We start from the raw sequence: 27166 nt of genomic DNA, 5'->3' as shown, positions 1-27166 counted from the left end.
CCTGCACTTCTCTTCCAAGGGGCATTTAAACTGTCTTGTTAAGCTACAGCGACCTCCACAGCTCTTACAAGGGGAATTTAAACTGTCTTGTTAAGCTACTGCGACCTCCACCGCTCTTCCAAGTGGCATTTAAACCGTCTTGTTAAGCTACTGCGACCTGCACGTCTCTTCCAAGGGGCATTTAAACCATCTTGTTAAGCTAATGTGACATGCATGTCTCTGCCAAGGGGCATTTAAACCGTCTTTTTAAGCTACTGCGACCTGCACGTCTCTTCCAAGGGGCATTTAAACCATCTTGTTAAGCTACTGCGACCTGCACATCTCTTTCAAGGGCCATTTAAACCGTCCTGTTAAGCTGCTGCGACCTGCATATCTCTTCCAAGGGGCATTTAAACCATCTTGTTAAGCTACTGCGACCTGCACGTCTCTTCCAAGGGCCATTTAAACCGTCTTGGTAAGCTAATGCAACCTGCACTTCTCTTCCATGGGGCATTTAAACCGTCTTGTTAAGCTACTGCGACCTGTACGTCTCTTCCAAGGGGCATTTAAACCGTCTTATTAAGCTACTGCGACCTGCACTTCTCTTCCAAGGGGCATTTAAACCATCTTGTTAAGCTACTGCGACCTGCACGACTCTTCCAAGGGGAATTTAAACCATCTTATTAAGCTACTGCGACCTGCACTTCTCTTCCAAGGGGCATTTAAACTGTCCTGTTAAGCTACAGCGACCTTGACCGCTCTTACAAGGGGCATTTAAACTGTCTTGTGAAGCTACTGCGACCTGCACGTCTCTTCCAAGGGGCATTTAAACTGTCTTGTTAAGCTACTGCGACCCCACCGCTCTTCCAAGTGGCATTTAAACCGTCTTGTTAAGCTACTGCGACCTGCACGTCTCTTCCAAGGGTCATTTAAACCGTCTTATTAAGCTACTGCGAACTGCACGTCTCTTCCAAGGGGCATTTAAACCGTCTTGTTAAGCTAATGTGACCTGCACGTCTCTTCCAAGGGACATTGAAACAGTCTTATTAAGCTACTGCGAAATGCACGTCTCTTCCAAGGGGCATTTAAACCGTCTTATTAAGCTACTGCGACCTCCAGCGCTCTTCCAAGGGGCATTTAAACCGTCTTGTTAAGCTAATGCTAAATGCACGTCTCTTCCAAGGGACATTTAAACCATCTTATTAAGCTACTGCGAACTGCACGTCTCTTCCAAGGGGTATTTAATCTGTCTTGATAAGCTTCTGCGACCTCCACCGCTCTTCCATGGGGCATTTAAACCATCTTGTTAAGCTACTGCGACCTGCACGTCTCTTCCACGGGGCATTTAAACTGTCTTGTTAAGCTACTGCGACCTCCACCGCTCTTCCAAGGGGCATTTAAACCGTCTTGTTAAGCATCTGCGACCTGCACGTCTCTTCCAAGGAGTATTTAAACTGTCTTGTTAAGCTACTGCGACTTGCACTTCTCTACCAAGGGACATTTAAACGGTCTTGTTAAGCTATTGTAACCTCCACCACTTTTCCAAGGGGCATTTAAACCGTCTTGTTAAGCTACTGCGACCTGCATGTCTCTACCAATGGGCATTTAAACCGTCTTGTTAAGCTACTGCGACCTGCACGTATCTTCGAAGGAGCATTTAAACAGTCTTGTTAAGCTACTGCGACCTGCACGTCTCTTCCATGGGGCATTTAAACCGTCTTATTAAGCTGCTGCGACCTCCACCGCTCTTCCAAGTGGCATTTAAACCGTCTTATTAAGCTAGTGCGACCTGCATGTCTCATCCAAGGGGCATTTAAACCGTCTTGTTAAGCTAATGCAACATGCATGTCTCTGCCAAGGGGCATTTAAACAGTCTTGTTAAGCTGCTGCGACCTGCATATCTCTTCCAAGAGGCATTTAAACCATCTTGTTAAGCTACTGCAACCTGCACGTCTCTTCCAAGGGCCATTTAAACCGTCTTGGTAAGCTACTGCAACCTGCACTTCTCTTCCATGGGGCATTTAAGCCGTCTTGTTAAGCTACTGCGACCTGTACGTCTCTTCCAAGGGGCATTTAAACCGTCTTATTAAGCTACTGCGACCTGCACTTCTCTTCCAAGGGGCATTTAAACCGTCTTGTTAAGCTACTGCGACCTGCACGACTCTTCCAAGGGGAATTTAAACCATCTTATTAAGCTACTGCGACCTGCACTTCTCTTCCAAGGGGCATTTATACTGTCCTGTTAAGCTACAGCGACCTTGACCGCTCTTACAAGGGGCATTTAAACTGTCTTTTGATGATACTGCGACCTGCACGTCTCTTCCAAGGGGCATTTAAACTGTCTTGTTAAGCTACTGCGACCCCACCGCTATTCCAAGTGGCATTTAAACCGTCTTATTAAGCTACTGCGAACTGCACGTCTCTTCCAATAGGTATTTAAACCATCTTGTTAAGCTAATGCGACCTGCACGTCTCTTCCAAGGGACATTGAAACAGTCTTATTAAGCTACTGCGACCTGCACGTCTCTTCAAAGGGGCATTTAAACCGTCTTATTAAGCTACTGCGACCTGCTCGTCTCTTCCAAGGGGTATTTAATCTGTCTTGTTAAGCTTCTGCGACCTCCACCGCTCTTCCATGGGGCATTTAAACCATCTTGTTAAGCTACTGCGACCTGCACGTCTCTTCCACGGGGCATTTAAACTGTCTTGTTAAGATACTGCGACCTCCACCGCTCTTCCAAGGCGCATTTAAAGCATCTTGTTAAGCTTCTGCGACCTGCACGTCTCTTCCAAGGGGTATTTAAACTGTCTTGTTAAGCTACTGTGACTTGCACTTCTCTACCAAGGGACTTTTAAACGGTCTTGTTAAGCTACTGTAACCTCCACCACTTTTCCAAGGGGCATTTAAACCGTCTTGTTAAGCTACTGCGACCTGCACGTCTCTACCAATGGGCATATAAACCGTCTTGTTAAGCTACTGCGACCTGCACGTATCTTCCAAGGGGCATTTAAACCATCTTTTTAAGCAACTGCGATATGCACGTCTCTTCTAAGGGGCATTTAAACCATCTTGTTAAGCTACTGCGACTTGCACGTCTCTTCCAAGGGGCATTTAAACCGTCTTGTTAAGCTAATGTAATCTACACCACTCTTCCAAGGGGCATTTAAACTGTCTTGTTAAGCTACTGCGACCTCCACCGCTCTTCCAAGGGGCATTTAAACCGTCTTGTTGAGCTACTGCGACCTGCACGTCTCTTCCAAGGGTCATTTAAACCGTCTTGTTAAGCTACTGCGACCTGCATGTCTCTGCCAAGGGGCATTTAAACCGTCTTTTTAAGCTCCTTCGACCTTCACGTCTCTTCCAAGGGGCATTTAAACAGTCATGTTAAGCTGCTGCGACCTGCATGTCTTTTCCAAGGGGCATTTAAACCGTCTTGTTAAGCTACAGCGACCTGCATGTCTCTTCCAAGGGCCATTTAAACCGTCTTGTAAGCTACTGCGACCTACACTTCTCTTCCAAGGGGCATTTAAACCGTCTTGTTAAGCTACTGCGACCTGCACGTCTCTTCCAAGGGGCATTTAAACTGTCTTGTTAACTACTGCGACGTCCACCGCTCTTCCAAGTGGCATTTAAACCGTCTTGATAAGCTACTGCGACCTGCACGTCTCTTCCAAGGGGCATTTTAACCGTCTTATTAAGCTACTGCAACCTCCACCGCTCTTCCAAGTGGCATTTAAACCGTCTTGTTAAGCTACTGCGACCTGCACGTCTCTTCCAAGGGGCATTTAAACCGTCTTGTTAAGCTAATGCGACCTGCATGTCTCTGCCAAGGGGCATTTAAACCGTCTTTTTAAGCTACTGCGACCTGCACGTCTCTTCCATGGGGCATTTAAACAGTCTTGTTAAGCTGCTGCGACCTGCATGTCTCTTCCAAGGGGCATTTAAACCGTCTTGTTAAGCTACTGCGACCTGCACGTCTCTTCCAAGGGCCATTTAAACCGTCTTGGTAAGCTACTGCGACCTGCATGTCTCTTCCATGGGGCATTTAAACCGTCTTGTTAAGCTACTGTGACCTGCACTTCTCTTCCAAGTGGCATTTAAACCGTCTTATTAAGCTACTGCGAACTGCACGTCTCTTCCAAGGGGAATTTAAACCATCTTATTAAGCTACTGCGACCTGCACGTCTCTTCCACGGGGCATTTAAACTGTCTTGTTAAGCTACTGCGACCTCCACCGCTCTTCCAAGGGGCATTTAAACCGTCTTGTTAAGCTACTGCGACCTCCACCGCTCTTCCAAGTGGCATTTAAACCGTCTTGTTAAGCTACAGCGACCTAAACCGCTCTTACAAGGGGCATTTAAACTGTCTTGTTAAGCTACTGCGACCTGCAGGTCTCTTCCAAGGGGCATTGAAACTGTCTTGTTAAGCTACTGCGACCCCATCACTCTTCCAAGTGGCATTTAAACCGTCTTGTTAAGCTACTGCGACCTGCACGTCTCTTCCAAGGGGCATTTAAACCGTATTGTTAAGCTACTGCGACCTGCAAGTCTCTTCCACGGGGCATTTAAAATGTCTTGTTAAGCTACTGCGACCTCCACCGCTCTTCCAAGGGGCATTTAAACCGTCTTGTTAAGCTACTGCGACCTGCACGTCTCTTCCAAGGGGCATTTAAATAGTCTTGTTAAGCTACTGCGACTTGCACTTCTCTTCCAAGGGACATTTAAACGGTCTTGTTAAGCTACTGCGTCCTGCACGTCTCTTCAATGGGGCATTTAAACCGTCTTTTTAAGCTACTGCGACATACACGTCTCTTCCAACGGGCATTTAAACCGTCTTGTTAAACTACTGCGACCTGCATGTATCTTCCAAGGGGCATTTAAACCGTCTTGTTAAGCTACTGCGACCTGCACGTATCTTCCAAGGGGCATTTAAATAGTCTTGTTAAGCTGCTGCGACCTGCATGTCTCTTCCAAAGGGCATTTAAACTGTCTTGTTAAGCTACTGCGACATACACGTCTCTTCCAAGGGTCATTTAAACCGACTTGTTAAACTACTGCGACCTGCACGTCTCTTCCAAGGGGCATTTAAACCATCTTGTTAAGCTACTGCGACTTGCACGTCTCTTCCAAGGGTAATTTAAACCGTCTTGTTAAGCTACTGTAATCTACACCACTTTTCCAAGGGGCATTTAAACCGTCTTGTTAAGCTACTGCGACCTCCACCGCTCTTCCAAGGGGCATTTAAACAGTCTTGTTAAGCTGCTGCGACCTGCATGTCTCTGCCAAGGGGCATTTAAACCGTCTTTTTAAGCTACTGCGACCTGCATGTCTCTTCCAAGGGGCATTTAAACCGTCTTGTTAAGCTACTGCGACCTGCACGTCTCTTCCAATAGCCATTTAAACCGCCTTGGTAAGCTACTGCGACCTGCACTTCTCTTCCAAGGGGCATTTAAACCGTCTTGATAAGCTACTGCGACCTGTACATCTCTTCCAAGGGGCATTTAAACCGTCTTATTAAGCTACTGCGACCTGCACTTCTCTTCCAAGGGGCATTTAAACCGTCTTATTAAGCTACTGCGACCTGCACGTCTCTTCCAAGGGGAATTTAAACCATCTTATTAAGCTACTGCGACCTGCACTTCTCTTCCAAGGGGCATTTAAACTGTCTTGTTAAGCTACAGCGACCTACACAGCTCTTACAAGGGGCATTTAAACTGTCTTGTTAAGCTACTGCGACCTCCACCGCTCTTCCAAGTGGCATTTAAACCGTCTTGTTAAGCTACTGCGACCTGCAAGTCTCTTCCAAGGGGCATTTAAACAGCCTTATTAAGCTACTGCGACCTGCACGTCTTTTCCAAGGGACATTTAAACCATCTTATTAAGCTACTGCGACCTGCACGTCTCTTCCAAGGGGTATTTAAACTGTCTTGTTAAGCTTCTGCGACCTCCACCGCTCTTTCATGGGGCATTTAAACCATCTTGTTAAGCTACTGAGAACTGCACGTCTCTTCCAAGGGGCATGTAAACTGTCTTGTTAAGCTACTGCGACCTCCACCGCTCTACCAAGGGGCATTTAAACCGTCTTGTTAAGCTACTGCGACCTGCACGTCTCTTCCAAGTGCCATTTAAATTGTCTTGTTAAGCTACTGCGACTTGCACTTCTCTTCCAAGGGACATTTAAACGGTCTTGTTAAGCTACTGCGACCTGCACGTCTCCTCAATGGGGCATTTAAACCATCTTGTTAAGCTACTGCGACCTGCACGTATCTTCCAAGGGGCATTTAAATAGTCTTGTTAAGCTGCTGCGACCTGCATGTCTCTACCAAAGGGCATTTAAACTGTCTTGTTAAGCTACTGCGACCTCCACCGCTCTTCCAAGGGGCATTTAAACCGTCTTTTTAAGCTACTGCGACCTGCACGTCTCTTCCAAGGGGCATTTAAACCGTCTTGTTAAACTACTGCGACCTGCACGTCTCTTCGAAGGGGCATTTAAACCATCTTGTTAAGCTACTGCGACTTGCACGTCTCTTCCAAGGGTCATTTAAACCATCTTGTTAAGCTACTGTAATCTACACCACTTTTCCAAGGGGAATTTAAACCGTCTTGTTAAGCTACTGCGACCTCCACCGCTCTTCCAAGGGGCATTTAAACCGTCTTGTTAAGCTACTGCGACCTGCACGTCTCTTCCAAGGGTCATTTAAACCGTCTTGTTAAGCTACTGCGACCTGTATGTCTCTGCCAAGGGGCATTTAAACCATCTTTTTAAGCTACTGCGACCTGCACGTCTCTTCCAAGGGGCATTTAAACAGTCTTGTTATGCTGCTGCGACCTGCATGTCTCTTCCAAGGGGCATTTAAACCGTCTTGTTAAGCTACTGCGACCTGCACGTCTCTTCCAAGGGGCATTTAAAACATCTTGTTAAGCTACTGCGACCTGCACGTCTTTTCCACGGGACATTTAAACAGTCTAGTTAAGCTACTGCGACCTCCACCGCTCTTCCAAGGGGCATTTAAACCATCTTCTTAAGCTACTGCGACCTGCACGTCTCTTCCAAGGGGCATTTAAACCGTCTTGGTAAGATACTGTGACCTGCAAGCCTTTACTAAGGGGCATTTAAACCCTTTTGTTAAGCTACTGCGACCTGCATGTCTCTTCCAAGGGGCATTTAAACCGTCTTGTTAAGCTACAGCGAACTGCATGTCTCTTCCAAGGGCCATTTAAACCGTCTTGTAAGCTACTGCGACCTACACTTCTCTTCCAAGGGGCATTTAAACCATCTTGTTAAGCTACTGCGACCTGCACGTCTCTTCCAAGGGGCATTTAAACTGTCTTGTTAACTACTGCGACGTCCACCGCTCTTCCAAGTGGCATTTAAACCGTCTTGATAAGCTACTGCGACCTGCACGTCTCTTCCAAGGGGCATTTTAACCGTCTTATTAAGCTACTGCAACCTCCACCGCTCTTCCAAGTGGCATTTAAACCGTCTTGTTAAGCTACTGCGACCTCCTCGTCTCTTCCAAGGGGCATTTAAACCGTCTTGTTAAGCTAATGCGACCTGCATGTCTCTGCCAAGGGGCATTTAAACCATCTTTTTAAGCTACTGCGACCTGCACGTCTCTTCCATGGGGCATTTAAACAGTCTTGTTAAGCTGCTGCGACCTGCATGTCTCTTCCAAGGGGCATTTAAACTGTCTTGTTAAGCTACTGCGACCTGCACGTCTCTTCCAAGGGCCATTTAAACCGTCTTGGTAAGCTACTGCGACCTGCATGTCTCTTCCATGGGGCATTTAAACTGTCTTGTTAAGCTACTGCGAACTTCAACGCTCTTCCAAGGGGCATTTAAACCATCTTATTAAGCTACTGCGACCTGCACGTCTCTTCCAAGGGGCAATTAAACCATCTTGTTAAGCTACTGCGACCTGCACGTCTCTTTCAAGGGGCATTTAAACCGTCTTGTTAAGCTACTGCGACCTGCACGTGTCTTCCAATGGGTATTTAAGCCGTCTTGTTAAGCTACTGCGACCTGCATGTCTCTACCAAGGGGCATTTAAACAGTCTTGTTAAGCTACTGCGACCTGCACGTCTGTTCCATGGGGTATTTAAACAGTCTTGTTAAGCTACTGCGACCTGCATGTCTCTTCCAACGGGCATTTAAACTGTCTTGTTAAGCTACAGCGACCTCCACCGCTCTTACAAGGGGCATTTAAACTGTCTTGTTAAGCTACTGCGACCTGCACGTCTCTTCCAAGGGGCATTTATACTGTCCTGTTAAGCTACAGCGACCTTGACAGCTCTTACAAGGGGCATTTAAACTGTCTTTTGATGATACTGCGACCTGCACGTCTCTTCCAAGGGGCATTTAAACTGTCTTGTTAAGCTACTGCGACCCCACCGCTCTTCCAAGTGGCATTTAAACCGTCTTGTTAAGCTACTGCGACCTGCACGTCTCTTCCAAGGGTCATTTAAACCGTCTTATTAAGCTACTGCGAACTGCAAGTCTCTTCCAAGGGGCATTTAAACCGTCTTGTTAAGCTAATGTGACCTGCACGTCTCATCCAAGGGACATTGAAACAGTCTTATTAAGCTACTGCGAAATGCACGTCTCTTTCAAGGGGCATTTAAACCGTCTTATTAAGCTACTGCGACCTCCAGCGCTCTTCCAAGGGGCATTTAAACCGTCTTGTTAAGCTAATGCTAAATGCACGTCTCTTCCAAGGGACATTTAAACCATCTTATTAAGCTACTGCGAACTGCACGTCTCTTCCAAGGGGTATTTAATCTGTCTTGATAAGCTTCTGCGACCTCCACCTCTCTTCCATGGGGCATTTAAACCATCTTGTTAAGCTACTGCGACCTGCACGTCTCTTCCACGGGGCATTTAAACTGTCTTGTTAAGCTACTGCGACCTCCACCGCTCTTCCAAGGGGCATTTAAACCGTCTTGTTAAGCATCTGCGACCTGCACGTCTCTTCCAAGGAGTATTTAAACTGTCTTGTTAAGCTACTGCGACTTGCACTTCTCTACCAAGGGACATTTAAACGGTCTTGTTAAGCTATTGTAACCTCCACCACTTTTCCAAGGGGAATTTAAACCGTCTTGTTAAGCTACTGCGACCTGCATGTCTCTACCAATGGGCATTTAAACCGTCTTGTTAAGCTACTGCGACCTGCACGTATCTTCGAAGGGGCATTTAAACAGTCTTGTTAAGCTACTGCGACCTGCACGTCTCTTCCATGGGGCATTTAAACCGTCTTATTAAGCTGCTGCGACCTCCACCGCTCTTCCAAGTGGCATTTAAACCGTCTTATTAAGCTAGTGCGACCTGCACGTCTCATCCAAGGGGCATTTAAACCGTCTTGTTAAGCTAATGCAACATGCATGTCTCTGCCAAGGGGCATTTAAACAGTCTTGTTAAGCTGCTGCGACCTGCATATCTCTTCCAAGGGGCATTTAAACCATCTTGTTAAGCTACTGCAACCTGCACGTCTCTTCCAAGGGCCATTTAAACCGTCTTGGTAAGCTACTGCAACCTGCACTTCTCTTCCATGGGGCATTTAAGCCGTCTTGTTAAGCTACTGCGACCTGTACGTCTCTTCCAAGGGGCATTTAAACCGTCTTATTAAGCTACTGCGACCTGCACTTCTCTTCCAAGGGGCATTTAAACCGTCTTGTTAAGCTACTGCGACCTGCACGACTCTTCCAAGGGGAATTTAAACCATCTTATTAAGCTACTGCGACCTGCACTTCTCTTCCAAGGGGCATTTATACTGTCCTGTTAAGCTACAGCGACCTTGACCGCTCTTACAAGGGGCATTTGAACTGTCTTTTGATGATACTGCGACCTGCACGTCTCTTCCAAGGGGCATTTAAACTGTCTTGTTAAGCTACTGCGACCCCACCGCTCTTCCAAGTGGCATTTAAACCGTCTTATTAAGCTACTGCGAACTGCACGTCTCTTCCAAGGGGTATTTAAACCGTCTTGTTAAGCTAATGCGACCTGCACGTCTCTTCCAAGGGACATTGAAACAGTCTTATTAAGCTACTGCGACCTGCACGTCTCTTCAAAGGGGCATTTAAACCGTCTTATTAAGCTACTGCGACCTGCTCGTCTCTTCCAAGGGGTATTTAATCTGTCTTGTTAAGCTTCTGCGACCTCCACCGCTCTTCCATGGGGCATTTAAACCATCTTGTTAAGTTACTGCGACCTGCACGTCTCTTCCACGGGGCATTTAAACTGTCTTGTTAAGATACTGCGACCTCCACCGCTCTTCCAAGGCGCATTTAAAGCATCTTGTTAAGCTTCTGCGACCTGCACGTCTCTTCCAAGGGGTATTTAAACTGTCTTGTTAAGCTACTGTGACTTGCACTTCTCTACCAAGGGACTTTTAAACGGTCTTGTTAAGCTACTGTAACCTCCACCACTTTTCCAAAGGGCATTTAAACCGTCTTGTTAAGCTACTGCGACCTGAACGTCTCTACCAATGGGCATATAAACCGTCTTGTTAAGCTACTGCGACCTTCACGTATCTTCCAAGGGGCATTTAAACTGTCTTGTTAAGCTACTGCGACCTACACCGCTCTTCCAAGGGGCATTTAAACCGTGTTTTTAAGCTACTGCGACATACACGTCTCTTCCAAGGGGCATTTAAACCGACTTGTTAAACTACTGCGACCTGCACGTCTCTTCCAAGGGGCATTTAAACCATCTTGTTAAGCTACTGCGACTTGCACGTCTCTTCCAAGGGTCATTTAAACCGTCTTGTTAAGCTACTGCGACCTCCACCGCACTTCCAAGGGGCATTTAAACAGTCTTGTTAAGCTACTGCGACCTGCATGTCTCTGCCAAGGGGCATTTAAACCGTCTTTTTAAGCTACTGCGACCTGCATGTCTCTTCCAAGGGGCATTTTAACCGTCTTGTTAAGCTACTGCGACCTGCACGTCTCTTCCAATGGCCATTTAAACCGCCTTGGTAAGCTACTGCGACCTGCACTTCTCTTCCAAGGGGCATTTAAACCGTCTTGTTAAGCTACTGCGACCTGTACGTCTCTTCCAAGGGGCATTTAAACCGTCTTATTAAGCTACTGCGACCTGCACTTCTCTTCCAAGGGGCATTTAAACCGTCTTATTAAGCTACTGCGACCTGCACGTCTCTTCCAAGGGGAATTTAAACCATCTTATTAAGCTACTGCGACCTGCACTTCTCTTCCAAGGGGCATTTAAACTGTCTTGTTAAGCTACAGCGACCTCCACAGCTCTTACAAGGGGAATTTAAACTGTCTTGTTAAGCTACTGCGACCTCCACCGCTCTTCCAAGTGGCATTTAAACCGTCTTGTTAAGCTACTGCGACCTGCACGTCTCTTCCAAGGGGCATTTAAACCATCTTGTTAAGCTAATGTGACATGCATGTCTCTGCCAAGGGGCATTTAAACCGTCTTTTTAAGCTACTGCGACCTGCACGTCTCTTCCAAGGGGCATTTAAACCATCTTGTTAAGCTACTGCGACCTGCACATCTCTTTCAAGGGCCATTTAAACCGTCCTGTTAAGCTGCTGCGACCTGCATATCTCTTCCAAGGGGCATTTAAACCATCTTGTTAAGCTACTGCGACCTGCACGTCTCTTCCAAGGGCCATTTAAACCGTCTTGGTAAGCTAATGCAACCTGCACTTCTCTTCCATGGGGCATTTAAACCGTCTTGTTAAGCTACTGCGACCTGTACGTCTCTTCCAAGGGGCATTTAAACCGTCTTATTAAGCTACTGCGACCTGCACTTCTCTTCCAAGGGGCATTTAAACCATCTTGTTAAGCTACTGCGACCTGCACGACTCTTCCAAGGGGAATTTAAACCATCTTATTAAGCTACTGCGACCTGCACTTCTCTTCCAAGGGGCATTTAAACTGTCCTGTTAAGCTACAGCGACCTTGACCGCTCTTACAAGGGGCATTTAAACTGTCTTGTGAAGCTACTGCGACCTGCACGTCTCTTCCAAGGGGCATTTAAACTGTCTTGTTAAGCTACTGCGACCCCACCGCTCTTCCAAGTGGCATTTAAACCGTCTTGTTAAGCTACTGCGACCTGCACGTCTCTTCCAAGGGTCATTTAAACCGTCTTATTAAGCTACTGCGAACTGCACGTCTCTTCCAAGGGGCATTTAAACCGTCTTGTTAAGCTAATGTGACCTGCACGTCTCTTCCAAGGGACATTGAAACAGTCTTATTAAGCTACTGCGAAATGCACGTCTCTTCCAAGGGGCATTTAAACCGTCTTATTAAGCTACTGCGACCTCCAGCGCTCTTCCAAGGGGCATTTAAACCGTCTTGTTAAGCTAATGCTAAATGCACGTCTCTTCCAAGGGACATTTAAACCATCTTATTAAGCTATTGCGAACTGCACGTCTCTTCCAAGGGGTATTTAATCTGTCTTGATAAGCTTCTGCGACCTCCACCGCTCTTCCATGGGGCATTTAAACCATCTTGTTAAGCTACTGCGACCTGCACGTCTCTTCCACGGGGCATTTAAACTGTCTTGTTAAGCTACTGCGACCTCCACCGCTCTTCCAAGGGGCATTTAAACCGTCTTGTTAAGCATCTGCGACCTGCACGTCTCTTCCAAGGAGTATTTAAACTGTCTTGTTAAGCTACTGCGACTTGCACTTCTCTACCAAGGGACATTTAAACGGTCTTGTTAAGCTATTGTAACCTCCACCACTTTTCCAAGGGGCATTTAAACCGTCTTGTTAAGCTACTGCGACCTGCATGTCTCTACCAATGGGCATTTAAACCGTCTTGTTAAGCTACTGCGACCTGCACGTATCTTCGAAGGGGCATTTAAACAGTCTTGTTAAGCTACTGCGACCTGCACGTCTCTTCCATGGGGCATTTAAACCGTCTTATTAAGCTGCTGCGACCTCCACCGCTCTTCCAAGTGGCATTTAAACCGTCTTATTAAGCTAGTGCGACCTGCACGTCTCATCCAAGGGGCATTTAAACCGTCTTGTTAAGCTAATGCAACATGCATGTCTCTGCCAAGGGGCATTTAAACAGTCTTGTTAAGCTGCTGTGACCTGCATATCTCTTCCAAGGGGCATTTAAACCATCTTGTTAAGCTACTGCAACCTGCATGTCTCTTCCAAGGGCCATTTAAACCGTCTTGGTAAGCTACTGCAACCTGCACTTCTCTTCCATGGGGCATTTAAGCCGTCTTGTTAAGCTACTGCGACCTGTACGTCTCTTCCAAGGGGCATTTAAACCGTCTTATTAAGCTACTGCGACCTGCACTTCTCTTCCAAGGGGCATTTAAACCGTCTTGTTAAGCTACTGCGACCTGCACGACTCTTCCAAGGGGAATTTAAACCATCTTATTAAGCTACTGCGACCTGCACTTCTCTTCCAAGGGGCATTTATACTGTCCTGTTAAGCTACAGCGACCTTGACCGCTCTTACAAGGGGCATTTAAACTGTCTTTTGATGATACTGCGACCTGCACGTCTCTTCCAAGGGGCATTTAAACTGTCTTGTTAAGCTACTGCGACCCCACCGCTCTTCCAAGTGGCATTTAAACCGTCTTATTAAGCTACTGCGAACTGCACGTCTCTTCCAAGGGGTATTTAAACCGTCTTGTTAAGCTAATGCGACCTGCACGTCTCTTCCAAGGGACATTGAAACAGTCTTATTAAGCTACTGCGACCTGCACGTCTCTTCAAAGGGGCATTTAAACCGTCTTATTAAGCTACTGCGACCTGCTCGTCTCTTCCAAGGGGTATTTAATCTGTCTTGTTAAGCTTCTGCGACCTCCACCGCTCTTCCATGGGGCATTTAAACCATCTTGTTAAGCTACTGCGACCTGCACGTCTCTTCCACGGGGCATTTAAACTGTCTTGTTAAGATACTGCGACCTCCACCGCTCTTCCAAGGCGCATTTAAAGCATCTTGTTAAGCTTCTGCGACCTGCACGTCTCTTCCAAGGGGTATTTAAACTGTCTTGTTAAGCTACTGTGACTTGCACTTCTCTAGCAAGGGACTTTTAAACGGTCTTGTTAAGCTACTGTAACCTCCACCACTTTTCCAAGGGGCATTTAAACCGTCTTGTTAAGCTACTGCGACCTGCACGTCTCTACCAATGGGCATATAAACCGTCTTGTTAAGCTACTGCGACCTGCACGTATCTTCCAAGGGGCATTTAAACTGTCTTGTTAAGCTACTGCGACCTACACCGCTCTTCCAAGGGGCATTTAAACCATCTTTTTAAGCAACTGCGATATGCACGTCTCTTCTAAGGGGCATTTAAACCATCTTGTTAAGCTACTGCGACTTGCACGTCTCTTCCAAGGGGCATTTAAACCGTCTTGTTAAGCTAATGTAATCTACACCACTCTTCCAAGGGGCATTTAAACTGTCTTGTTAAGCTACTGCGACCTCCACCGCTCTTCCAAGGGACATTTAAACCGTCTTGTTGAGCTACTGCGACCTGCACGTCTCTTCCAAGGGTCATTTAAACCGTCTTGTTAAGCTACTGCGACCTGCATGTCTCTGCCAAGGGGCATTTAAACCGTCTTTTTAAGCTCCTTCGACCTTCACGTCTCTTCCAAGGGGAATTTAAACAGTCATGTTAAGCTGCTGCGACCTGCATGTCTCTTCCAAGGGGCATTTAAACCGTCTTGTTAAGCTACAGCGACCTGCATGTCTCTTCCAAGGGCCATTTAAACCGTCTTGTAAGCTACTGCGACCTACACTTCTCTTCCAAGGGGCATTTAAACCGTCTTGTTAAGCTACTGCGACCTGCACGTCTCTTCCAAGGGGCATTTAAACTGTCTTGTTAACTACTGCGACGTCCACCGCTCTTCCAAGTGGCATTTAAACCGTCTTGATAAGCTACTGCGACCTGCACGTCTCTTCCAAGGGGCATTTTAACCGTCTTGTTAAGCTAATGCGACCTGCATGTCTCTGCCAAGGGGCATTTAAACCGTCTTTTTAAGCTACTGCGACCTGCACGTCTCTTCCATGGGGCATTTAAACAGTCTTGTTAAGCTGCTGCGACCTGCATGTCTCTTCCAAGGGGCATTTAAACCGTCTTGTTAAGCTACTGCGACCTGCACGTCTCTTCCAAGGGCCATTTAAACCGTCTTGGTAAGCTACTGCGACCTGCATGTCTCTTCCATGGGGCATTTAAACCGTCTTGTTAAGCTACTGTGACCTGCACTTCTCTTCCAAGTGGCATTTAAACCGTCTTATTAAGCTACTGCGAACTGCACGTCTCTTCCAAGGGGAATTTAAACCATCTTATTAAGCTACTGCGACCTGCACGTCTCTTCCACGGGGCATTTAAACTGTCTTGTTAAGCTACTGCGACCTCCACCGCTCTTCCAAGGGGCATTTAAACCGTCTTGTTAAGCTACTGCGACCTCCACCGCTCTTCCAAGTGGCATTTAAACCGTCTTGTTAAGCTACAGCGACCTAAACCGCTCTTACAAGGGGCATTTAAACTGTCTTGTTAAGCTACTGCGACCTGCAGGTCTCTTCCAAGGGGCATTGAAACTGTCTTGTTAAGCTACTGCGACCCCACCACTCTTCCAAGTGCATTTAAACCGTCTTGTTAAGCTACTGCGACCTGCACGTCTCTTCCAAGGGGCATTTAAACCGTATTGTTAAGCTACTGCGATCTGCAAGTCTCTTCCACGGGGCATTTAAAATGTCTTGTTAAGCTACTGCGACCTCCACCGCTCTTCCAAGGGGCATTTAAACCGTCTTGTTAAGCTACTGCGACCTGCACGTCTCTTCCAAGGGGCATTTAAATAGTCTTGTTAAGCTACTGCGACTTGCACTTCTCTTCCAAGCGACATTTAAACGGTCTTGTTAAGCTACTGCGTCCTGCACGTCTCTTCAATGGGGCATTTAAACCGTCTTTTTAAGCTACTGCGACATACACGTCTCTTCCAAGGGGCATTTAAACCGTCTTGTTAAACTACTGCGACCTGCATGTATCTTCCAAGGGGCATTTAAACCGTCTTGTTAAGCTACTGCGACCTGCACGTATCTTCCAAGGGGCATTTAAATAGTCTTGTTAAGCTGCTGCGACCTGCATGTCTCTTCCAAAGGGCATTTAAACTGTCTTGTTAAGCTACTGCGACATACACGTCTCTTCCAAGGGGCATTTAAACCGACTTGTTAAACTACTGCGACCTGCACGTCTCTTCCAAGGGGCATTTACACCATCTTGTTAAGCTACTGCAACTTGCACGTCTCTTCCAAGGGTAATTTAAACCGTCTTGTTAAGCTACTGTAATCTACACCACTTTTCCAAGGGGCATTTAAACCGTCTTGTTAAGCTACTGCGACCTCCACCGCTCTTCCAAGGGGCATTTAAACAGTCTTGTTAAGCTGCTGCGACCTGCATGTCTCTGCCAAGGGGCATTTAAACCGTCTTTTTAAGCTACTGCGACCTGCATGTCTCTTCCAAGGGGCATTTAAACCGTCTTGTTAAGCTACTGCGACCTGCACGTCTCTTCCAATAGCCATTTAAACCGCGTTGGTAAGCTACTGCGACCTGCACTTCTCTTCCAAGGGGCATTTAAACCGTCTTCATAAGCTACTGCGACCTGTACATCTCTTCCAAGGGGCATTTAAACCGTCTTATTAAGCTACTGCGACCTGCACTTCTCTTCCAAGGGGCATTTAAACCGTCTTATTAAGCTACTGCGACCTGCACGTCTCTTCCAAGGGGAATTTAAACCATCTTATTAAGCTACTGCGACCAGCACTTCTCTTCCAAGGGGCATTTAAACTGTCTTGTTAAGCTACAGCGACCTACACAGCTCTTACAAGGGGCATTTAAACTGTCTTGTTAAGCTACTGCGACCTCCACCGCTCTTCCAAGTGGCATTTAAACCGTCTTGTTAAGCTACTGCGACCTGCAAGTCTCTTCCAAGGGGCATTTAAACAGCCTTATTAAGCTACTGCGACCTGCACGTCTTTTCCAAGGGACATTTAAACCATCTTATTAAGCTACTGCGACCTGCACGTCTCTTCCAAGGGGTATTTAAACTGTCTTGTTAAGCTTCTGCGACCTCCACCGCTCTTCCATGGGGCATTTAAACCATCTTGTTAAGCTACTGAGAACTGCACGTCTCTTCCAAGGGGCATTTAAACTGTCTTGTTAAGCTACTGCGACCTCCACCGCTCTACCAAGGGGCATTTAAACCGTCTTGTTAAGCTACTGCGACCTGCACGTCTCTTCCAAGTGCCATTTAAATTGTCTTGTTAAGCTACTGCGACTTGCACTTCTCTTCCAAGGGACATTTAAACGGTCTTGTTAAGCTACTGCGACCTGCACGTCTCCTCAATGGGGCATTTAAACCATCTTGTTAAGCTACTGCGACCTGCACGTATCTTCCAAGGGGCATTTAAATAGTCTTGTTAAGCTGCTGCGACCTGCATGTCTCTACCAAAGGGCATTTAAACTGTCTTGTTAAGCTACTGCGACCTCCACCGCTCTTCCAAGGGGCATTTAAACCGTCTTTTTAAGCTACTGCGACCTGCACGTCTCTTCCAAGGGGCATTTAAACCGTCTTGTTAAACTACTGCGACCTGCACGTCTCTTCGAAGGGGCATTTAAACCATCTTGTTAAGCTACTGCGACTTGCACGTCTCTTCCAAGGGTCATTTAAACCATCTTGTTAAGCTACTGTAATCTACACCACTTTTCCAAGGGGAATTTAAACCGGCTTGTTAAGCTACTGCGACCTCCACCGCTCTTCCAAGGGGCATTTAAACCGTCTTGTTAAGCTACTGCGACCTGCACGTCTCTTCCAAGGGTCATTTAAACCGTCTTGTTAAGCTACTGCGACCTGCATGTCTCTGCCAAGGGGCATTTAAACCATCTTTTTAAGCTACTGCGACCTGCACGTCTCTTCCAAGGGGCATTTAAACAGTCTTGTTATGCTGCTGCGACCTGCATGTCTCTTCCAAGGGGCATTTAAACCGTCTTGTTAAGCTACTGCGACCTGCACGTCTCTTCCAAGGGGCATTTAAAACATCTTGTTAAGCTACTGCGACCTGCACGTCTTTTCCACGGGACATTTAAACAGTCTAGTTAAGCTACTGCGACCTCCACCGCTCTTCCAAGGGGCATTTAAACCATCTTCTTAAGCTACTGCGACCTGCACGTCTCTTCCAAGGGGCATTTAAACCGTCTTGGTAAGATACTGTGACCTGCAAGCCTTTACTAAGGGGCATTTAAACCCTTTTGTTAAGCTACTGCGACCTGCATGTCTCTTCCAAGGGGCATTTAAACCGTCTTGTTAAGCTACAGCGACCTGCATGTCTCTTCCAAGGGCCATTTAAACCGTCTTGTAAGCTACTGCGACCTACACTTCTCTTCCAAGGGGCATTTAAACCATCTTGTTAAGCTACTGCGACCTGCACGTCTCTTCCAAGGGGCATTTAAACTGTCTTGTTAACTACTGCGACGTCCACCGCTCTTCCAAGTGGCATTTAAACCGTCTTGATAAGCTACTGCGACCTGCACGTCTCTTCCAAGGGGCATTTAAACAGTCTTATTAAGCTACTGCAACCTCCACCGCTCTTCCAAGTGGCATTTAAACCTTCTTGTTAAGCTACTGCGACCTGCACGTCTCTTCCAAGGGGCATTTAAACCGTCTTGTTAAGCTAATGCGACCTGCATGTCTCTGCCAAGGGGCATTTAAACCATCTTTTTAAGCTACTGCGACCTGCACGTCTCTTCCATGGGGCATTTAAACAGTCTTGTTAAGCTGCTGCGACCTGCATGTCTCTTCCAAGGGGCATTTAAACTGTCTTGTTAAGCTACTGCGACCTGCACGTCTCTTCCAAGGGCCATTTAAACCGTCTTGGTAAGCTACTGCGACCTGCATGTCTCTTCCATGGGGCATTTAAACTGTCTTGTTAAGCTACTGCGACCTTCAACGCTCTTCCAAGGGGCATTTAAACCATCTTATTAAGCTACTGCGACCTGCACGTCTCTTCCAAGGGGCAATTAAACCATCTTGTTAGGCTACTACGACCTGCACGTCTCTTTCAAGGGGCATTTAAACCGTCTTGTTAAGCTACTGCGACCTGCACGTGTCTTCCAATGGGTATTTAAGCCGTCTTGTTAAGCTACTGCGACCTGCATGTCTCTACCAAGGGGCATTTAAACAGTCTTGTTAAGCTACTGCGACCTGCACGTCTGTTCCATGGGGTATTTAAACAGTCTTGTTAAGCTACGGCGACCTGCATGTCTCTTCCAACGGGCATTTAAACTGTCTTGTTAAGCTACAGCGACCTCCACCGCTCTTACAAGGGGCATTTAAACTGTCTTGTTAAGCTACTGCGACCTGCACGTCTCTTCCAAGGGGCATTTAAACTGTCTTGTTTAGGTACTGCGACATCCACCGCTCTTCCAAGTGGCATTTAAACGGTCTTGTTCAGCTAATGCGACCTGCTCGTCTCTTCTAAGGGGCATTTAAACCGTCTTGTTAAGCTACTGCGACCTGCACATCTCTTCCAAGACGCATTTAAACCGTCTTTTTAAGCTACTGCGACTTGCACGTCTCTTCCAAGGGGCATTTAAACCGTCTTGTTAAGCTACTGTAACCTCCACCACTTTTCCAAGTGGCATTTAAACCGTCTTGTTAAGCTACTGCGACCTGCACGTCTCTTCCAAGGGGCATTGAAACCGTCTTGTTAAGCTACTGCGACCTGCACGTCTCTTCCAAAGGCCATTTAAACTGTCTTGTTAAACTACTGTGACCTGCACGTTTCTACCAAGGGGCATTTAAACCATCTTATTAAGCTACTGCGACCTGCACGTCTCTTCCAAGTGGCATTTAAACCGTCTTGTTAAACTACTGTGACCTGTACGTTTCTACCAAGGGGCATTTAAACCGTCTTATTAAGCTACTGCGACCTGCACGTCTCTTCCAAGGGGCATTTAAACCATCTTGTTAAGCTACTGCGACCTGCACGTCTCTTCCAAGGGGCATTTAAACCATTTTGTTAAGCTACTGTGACCTGCATGTCTCTTTCAAGGGGCATTTAAACCGTCTTGTTAAGCTACTGAGACCTCCACCGCTCTTCCAAGGGGACATTTAATCCGTCTTGTTAAGCTACTGCGAACTCCACCGCTCTTCCAATTGGCATTTAAAACGTCTTGTTAAGCTACTGCGACCTGCACGTCTCTTCCAAGGGCCATTTAAACCGTCTTGGTAAGCTACTGCGACCTGCAAGCCTTTTCTAAGGGGCATTTAAACCTTCTTGTTAAGCTACTGCGATCTGCACGTCTCTTCCAATGGGCATTTAAACCGTCTTGTTAAGCTACTGTGACCTGAACGTCTCTTCCAAGGGGCTTTTAAACCGTCTTATTAAGCTACTGCGACCTGCACGTCTCTTCCAAGGGGCATTAAAACTGTCTTGTCAAGCTACTGCGACCTGCACGTCTCTTCCAAGGGGCATTTAAACTGTATTGTTAATCTACTGCGACCTCCTCCGCTCTTCCAATTGGCATTTAAAACGTCTTGTTAAGCTACTGCGACCTGCACGTCTCTTCCAAGGGGCATTTAAACTGTCTTGTTAAGCTACTGCGACCTCCACCGCTCTTCCAAGTGGCATTTAAACCTTCTTGTTAAGCTACTTCGACCTCCACCGCTGTTCCAAGGGGCATTTAAACTGTCTTGTTAAGCTACTGCGACCTGCACGTCTCTTCCAAGGGGCATTTAAACCGTCTTGTTAAGCTAATGTGACCTGCACGTCTCTTCCAAGGGACTTTTAAACCATCTTATTAAGCTAATGCGACCTGCACGTCTCTTCCAAGGGGCATTTTAACTGTCTTGTTAAGCTACTGCTACCTCCACCGCTCTTCCAAGTGGCATTTAAACCGTCTTGTTAAGCTTCTGCGACCTTCACCTCTCTTCCATGGGACATTTAAACCATCTTGTTAAGCTACTGCGACCTGCACGTCTCTTCCAAGGGGCATTTAAACAGTCTTGTTAAGCTGCTGCGACCTGCATATCTCTTCCAAGGGGCATTTAAACCATCTTGTTAAGCTACTGCAACCTGCACGTCTCTTCCAAGGGCCATTTAAACCGTCTTGGTAAGCTACTGCAACCTGCACTTCTCTTCCATGGGGCATTTAAACCGTCTTGTTAAGCTACTGCGACCTGTACGTCTCTTCCAAGGGGCATTTAAACCGTCTTATTAAGCTACTGCGACCTGCACTTCTCTTCCAAGGGGCATTTAAACCGTCTTGTTAAGCTACTGCGACCTGCACGACTCTTCCAAGGGGAATTTAAACCATCTTATTAAGGTACTGCGACCTGCACTTCTCTTCCAAGGGGCATTTAAACTGTCCTGTTAAGCTACAGCGACCTTGACCGCTCTTACAAGGGGCATTTAAACTGTCTTGTGAAGCTACTGCGACCTGCACGTCTCTTCCAAGGGGCATTTAAACTGTCTTGTTAAGCTACTGCGACCCCACCGCTCTTCCAAGTGGCATTTAAATCGTCTTGTTAAGCTACTGCGACCTGCACGTCTCTTCCAAGGGGCATTTAAACCGTCTTATTAAGCTTCTGCGAACTACACGTCTCTTCCAAGGGGCATTTAAACCGTCTTGTTAAGCTAATGCGACCTGCACGTCTCTTCCAAGGGACATTGAAACAGTCTTATTAAGCTACTGCGACCTGCATGTCTCTTCCAAGGGGCATTTAAACCGTCTTATTAAGCTACTGCGACCTGCTCGTCTCTTCCAAGGGGTATTTAATCTGTCTTGTTAAGCTTCTGCGACCTCCACCGCTCTTCCATGGGGCATTTAAACCATCTTGTTAAGCTACTGCGACCTGCACGTCTCTTCCACGGGGCAATTAAACTGTCTTGTTAAGCTACTGCGACCTCCACCGCTCTTCCAAGGCGCATTTAAACCATCTTGTTAAGCTTCTGCGACCTGCACGTCTCTTCCAAGGGGTATTTAAACTGTCTTGTTAAGCTACTGCGACTTGCACTTCTCTACCAAGGGACTTTTAAACGGTCTTGTTAAGCTACTGTAACCTCCACCACTTTTCCAAGGGGCATTTAAACCGTCTTGTTAAGCTACTGCGACCTGCACGTCTCTACCAATGGGCATATAAACCGTCTTGTTAAGCTACTGCGACCTGCACGTCTCTTCTAAGGGGCATTTAAACCATCTTGTTAAGCTACTGCGACTTGCACGTCTCTTCCAAGGGGCATTTAAACCGTCTTGTTAAGCTAATGTAATCTCCACCGCTCTTCCAAGGGGCATTTAAACCGTCTTGTTGAGCTACTGCGACCTCCACGTCTCTGCCAAGGGGCATTTAAACCGTCTTTTTAAGCTCCTGCGACCTGCACGTCACTTCCAAGGGGCATTTAAACAGTCATGTTAAGCTGCTGCGACCTGCGTGTCTCTTCCAAGGGGCATTTAAACCGTCTTGTTAAGCTACAGCGACCTGCATGTCTCTTCCAAGGGCCATTTAAACCGTCTTGTAAGCTACTGCGACCTACACTTCTCTTCCAAGGGGCATTTAAACCGTCTTGTTAAGCTACTGCGACCTTCACGTCTCTTCCAAGGGGCATTTAAACTGTCTTGTTAACTACTGCGACGTCCACCGTTCTTCCAAGTGGCATTTAAACCGTCTTGATAAGCTACTGCGACCTGCACGTCTCTTCCAAGGGGCATTTTAACCGTCTTATTAAGCTACTGCGACCTCCACCGCTCTTCCAAGTGGCATTTAAACCGTCTTGTTAAGCTACTGCGACCTGCACGTCTCTTCCAAGGGGCATTTAAACCGTCTTGTTAAGCTAATGCGACCTGCATGTCTCTGCCAAGGGGCATTTAAACCGTCTTTTTAAGCTACTGCGACCTGCACGTCTCTTCCATGGGGCATTTAAACAGTCTTGTTAAGCTGCTGCGACCTGCATGTCTCTTCCAAGGGGCATTTAAACCGTCTTGTTAAGCTACTGCGACCTGCACGTCTCTTCCAAGGGCCATTTAAACCATCTTGGTAAGCTACTGCGACCTGCACTTCTCTTCCATGGGGCATTTAAACCGTCTTGTTAAGCTACTGCGACCTGCACTTCTCTTCCAAGGGGCATTTAAACCGTCTTATTAAGCTACTGCGAACTGCACGTCTCTTCCAAGGGGAATTTAAACCATCTTATTAAGCTACTGCGACCTGCACGTCTCTTCCACGGGGCATTTAAACTGTCTTGTTAAGCTACTGCGACCTCCACCGCTCTTCCAAGGGGCATTTAAACCGTCTTGTTAAGCTACTGCGACCTCCACCGCTCTTCCAAGTGGCATTTAAACCGTCTTGTTAAGCTACAGCGACCTAAACCGCTCTTACAAGGGGCATTTAAACTGTCTTGTTAAGCTACTGCGACCTGCAGGTCTCTTCCAAGGGGCATTGAACTGTCTTGTTAAGCTACTGCGACCCCACCACTCTTCCAAGTGGCATTTAAACCGTCTTGTTAAGCTACTGCGACCTGCACGTCTCTTCCAAGGGGCATTTAAACCGTATTGTTAAGCTACTGCGACCTGCACGTCTCTTCCAAGGGGCATTTAAACCGTCTTATTAAGCTACTGAGACCTCCACCGCTCTTCCAAGTGGCATTTAAACCGTATTGTTAAGCTACTGCGAACTTCACGTCTCTTCCAAGGGACATTTAAACCATCTTATTAAGCTACTGCGACCTGCACGTCTCTTCCAAGGGGTATTTAATCTGTCTTGTTAAGCTTCTGCCACCTCCACCGCTCTTCCATGGGGCATTTAAACCATCTTGTTAAGCTACTGCGACCTGCACGTCTCTTCCACGGGGCATTTAAAATGTCTTGTTAAGCTACTGCGACCTCCACCGCTCTTCCAAGGGGTATTTAAATAGTCTTGTTAAGCTACTGCGACTTGCACGTCTCTTCCAAGGGACATTTAAACGGTCTATTTAAGCTACTGCGTCCTGCACGTCTCTTCAATGGGGCATTTAAACCGTCTTTTTAAGCTACTGCGACATACACGTCTCTTCCAAGGGGCATTTAAACCGTCTTGTTAAACTACTGCGACCTGCATGTATCTTCCAAGGGGCATTTAAACCATCTTGTTAAGCTACTATGACCTGCACGTCTCTTTCAAGGGGCATTTATACCGTCTTGTTAAGCTACTGCGACCTGCACGTGTCTTCCAATGGGTATTTAAGCCGTCTTGTTAAGCTACTGCGACCTGCATGTCTCTACCAAGGGGCATTTAAACAGTCTTGTTAAGCTACTGCGACCTGCACGTCTGTTCCATGGGGTATTTAAACAGTCTTGTTAAGCTACTGCGACCTGCATGTCTCTTCCAACAGGCATTTAAACTGTCTTGTTAAGCTACAGCGACCTCCACCGCTCTTACAAGGGGCATTTAAATTGTCTTGTTAAGCTACTGCGACCTGCACGTCTCTTCCAAGGGGCATTTAAACTGTCTTGTTTAGGTACTGCGACATCCACCGCTCTTCCAAGTGGCATTTAAACGGTCTTGTTCAGCTAATGCGACCTGCTCGTCTCTTCTAAGGGGCATTTAAACCGTCTTGTTAAGCTACTGCGACCTGCACATCTCTTCCAAGACGCATTTAAAGCGTCTTTTTAAGCTACTGCGACTTGCACGTCTCTTCCAAGGGGCTTTTAAACCGTCTTATTAAGCTACTGCGACCTGCACGTCTCTTCCAAGGGGCATTTAAACTGTCTTGTCAAGCTACTGCGACCTGCACGTCTCTTCCAAGGGGCATTTAAACTGTCTTGTTAATCTACTGCGACCTCCTCCGCTCTTCCAATTGGCATTTAAAACGTCTTGTTAAGCTACTGCGACCTGCACGTCTCTTCCAAGGGGCATTTAAACTGTCTTGTTAAGCTACTGCGACCTCCACCGCTCTTCCAAGTGGCATTTAAACCTTCTTGTTAAGCTACTGCGACCTCCACCGCTGTTCCAAGGGGCATTTAAACCGTCTTGTTAAGCTACTGCGACCTGCACGTCTCTTCCAAGGGGCATTTAAACCGTCTTGTTAAGCTAATGTGACCTGCACGTCTCTTCCAAGGGACATTTAAACCATCTTATTAAGCTAATGCGACCTGCACATCTCTTCCAAGGGGCATTTTAACTGTCTTGTTAAGCTACTGCTACCTCCACCGCTCTTCCAAGTGGCATTTAAACCGTCTTGTTAAGCTTCTGCGACCTTCACCTCTCTTCCATGGGGCATTTAAACCATCTTGTTAAGCTACTGCGACCTGCACGTCTCTTCCAAGGGGCATTTAAACAGTCTTGTTAAGCTGCTGCGACCTGCATATCTCTTCCAAGGGGCATTTAAACCATCTTGTTAAGCTACTGCAACCTGCACGTCTCTTCCAAGGGCCATTTAAACCGTCTTGGTAAGCTACTGCAACCTGCACTTCTCTTCCAAGGGGCATTTAAACCGTCTTGTTAAGCTACTGCGACCTGTACGTCTCTTCCAAGGGGCATTTAAACCGTCTTATTAAGCTACTGCGACCTGCACTTCTCTTCCAAGGGGCATTTAAACCGTCTTGTTAAGCTACTGCGACCTGCACGACTCTTCCAAGGGGAATTTAAACCATCTTATTAAGGTACTGCGACCTGCACTTCTCTTCCAAGGGGCATTTAAACTGTCCTGTTAAGCTACAGCGACCTTGACCGCTCTTACAAGGGGCATTTAAACTGTCTTGTGAAGCTACTGCGACCTGCACGTCTCTTCCAAGGGGCATTTAAACTGTCTTGTTAAGCTACTGCGACCCCACCGCTCTTCCAAGTGGCATTTAAATCGTCTTGTTAAGCTACTGCGACCTGCACGTCTCTTCCAAGGGGCATTTAAACCGTCTTATTAAGCTTCTGCGAACAACACGTCTCTTCCAAGGGGCATTTAAACCGTCTTGTTAAGCTAATGCGACCTGCACGTCTCTTCCAAGGGACCTTGAAACAGTCTTATTAAGCTACTGCGACCTGCACGTCTCTTCCAAGGGGCATTTAAACCGTCTTATTAAGCTACTGCGACCTGCTCGTCTCTTCCAAGGGGTATTTAATCTGTCTTGTTAAGCTTCTGCGACCTCCACCGCTCTTCCATGGGGCATTTAAACCATCTTGTTAAGCTACTGCGACCTGCACGTCTCTTCCACGGGGCAATTAAACTGTCTTGTTAAGCTACTGCGACCTCCACCGCTCTTCCAAGGCGCATTTAAACCATCTTGTTAAGCTTCTGCGACCTGCACGTCTCTTCCAAGGGGTATTTAAACTGTCTTGTTAAGCTACTGCGACTTGCACTTCTCTACCAAGGGACTTTTAAACGGTCTTGTTAAGCTACTGTAACCTCCACCACTTTTCCAAGGGGCATTTAAACCGTCTTGTTAAGCTACTGCGACCTGCACGTCTCTACCAATGGGCATATAAACCGTCTTGTTAAGCTACTGCGACCTGCACGTCTCTTCCAAGGGGTATTTAAACTGTCTTGTTAAGCTACTGCGACTTGCACTTCTCTACCAAGGGACTTTTAAACGGTCTTGTTAAGCTACTGTAACCTCCACCACTTTTCCAAGGGGCATTTAAACCGTCTTGTTAAGCTACTGCGACCTGCACGTCTCTACCAATGGGCATATAAACCGTCTTGTTAAGCTACTGCGACCTGCACGTCTCTTCTAAGGGGCATTTAAACCATCTTGTTAAGCTACTGCGACTTGCACGTCTCTTCCAAGGGGCATTTAAACCGTCTTGTTAAGCTAATGTAATCTCCACCGCTCTTCCAAGGGGCATTTAAACCGTCGTGTTGAGCTACTGCGACCTCCACGTCTCTGCCAAGGGGCATTTAAACCGTCTTTTTAAGCTCCTGCGACCTGCACGTCTCTTCCAAGGGGCATTTAAACAGTCATGTTAAGCTGCTGCGACCTGCGTGTCTCTTCCAAGGGGCATTTAAACCGTCTTGTTAAGCTACAGCGACCTGCATGTCTCTTCCAAGGGCCATTTAAACCGTCTTGTAAGCTACTGCGACCTACACTTCTCTTCCAAGGGGCATTTAAACCGTCTTGTTAAGCTACTGCGACCTTCACGTCTCTTCCAAGGGGCATTTAAACTGTCTTGTTAACTACTGCGACGTCCACCGTTCTTCCAAGTGGCATTTAAACCGTCTTGATAAGCTA

Source organism: Phyllobates terribilis, unplaced genomic scaffold, assembly GCF_046119375.1.
Source record: "Phyllobates terribilis strain yellow unplaced genomic scaffold, ASM4611937v1 Scaffold_23__1_contigs__length_19252631, whole genome shotgun sequence".
Lineage (NCBI taxonomy): Eukaryota > Metazoa > Chordata > Amphibia > Anura > Dendrobatidae > Phyllobates > Phyllobates terribilis.
Note: the sequence above shows the minus strand (reverse complement) of the source record.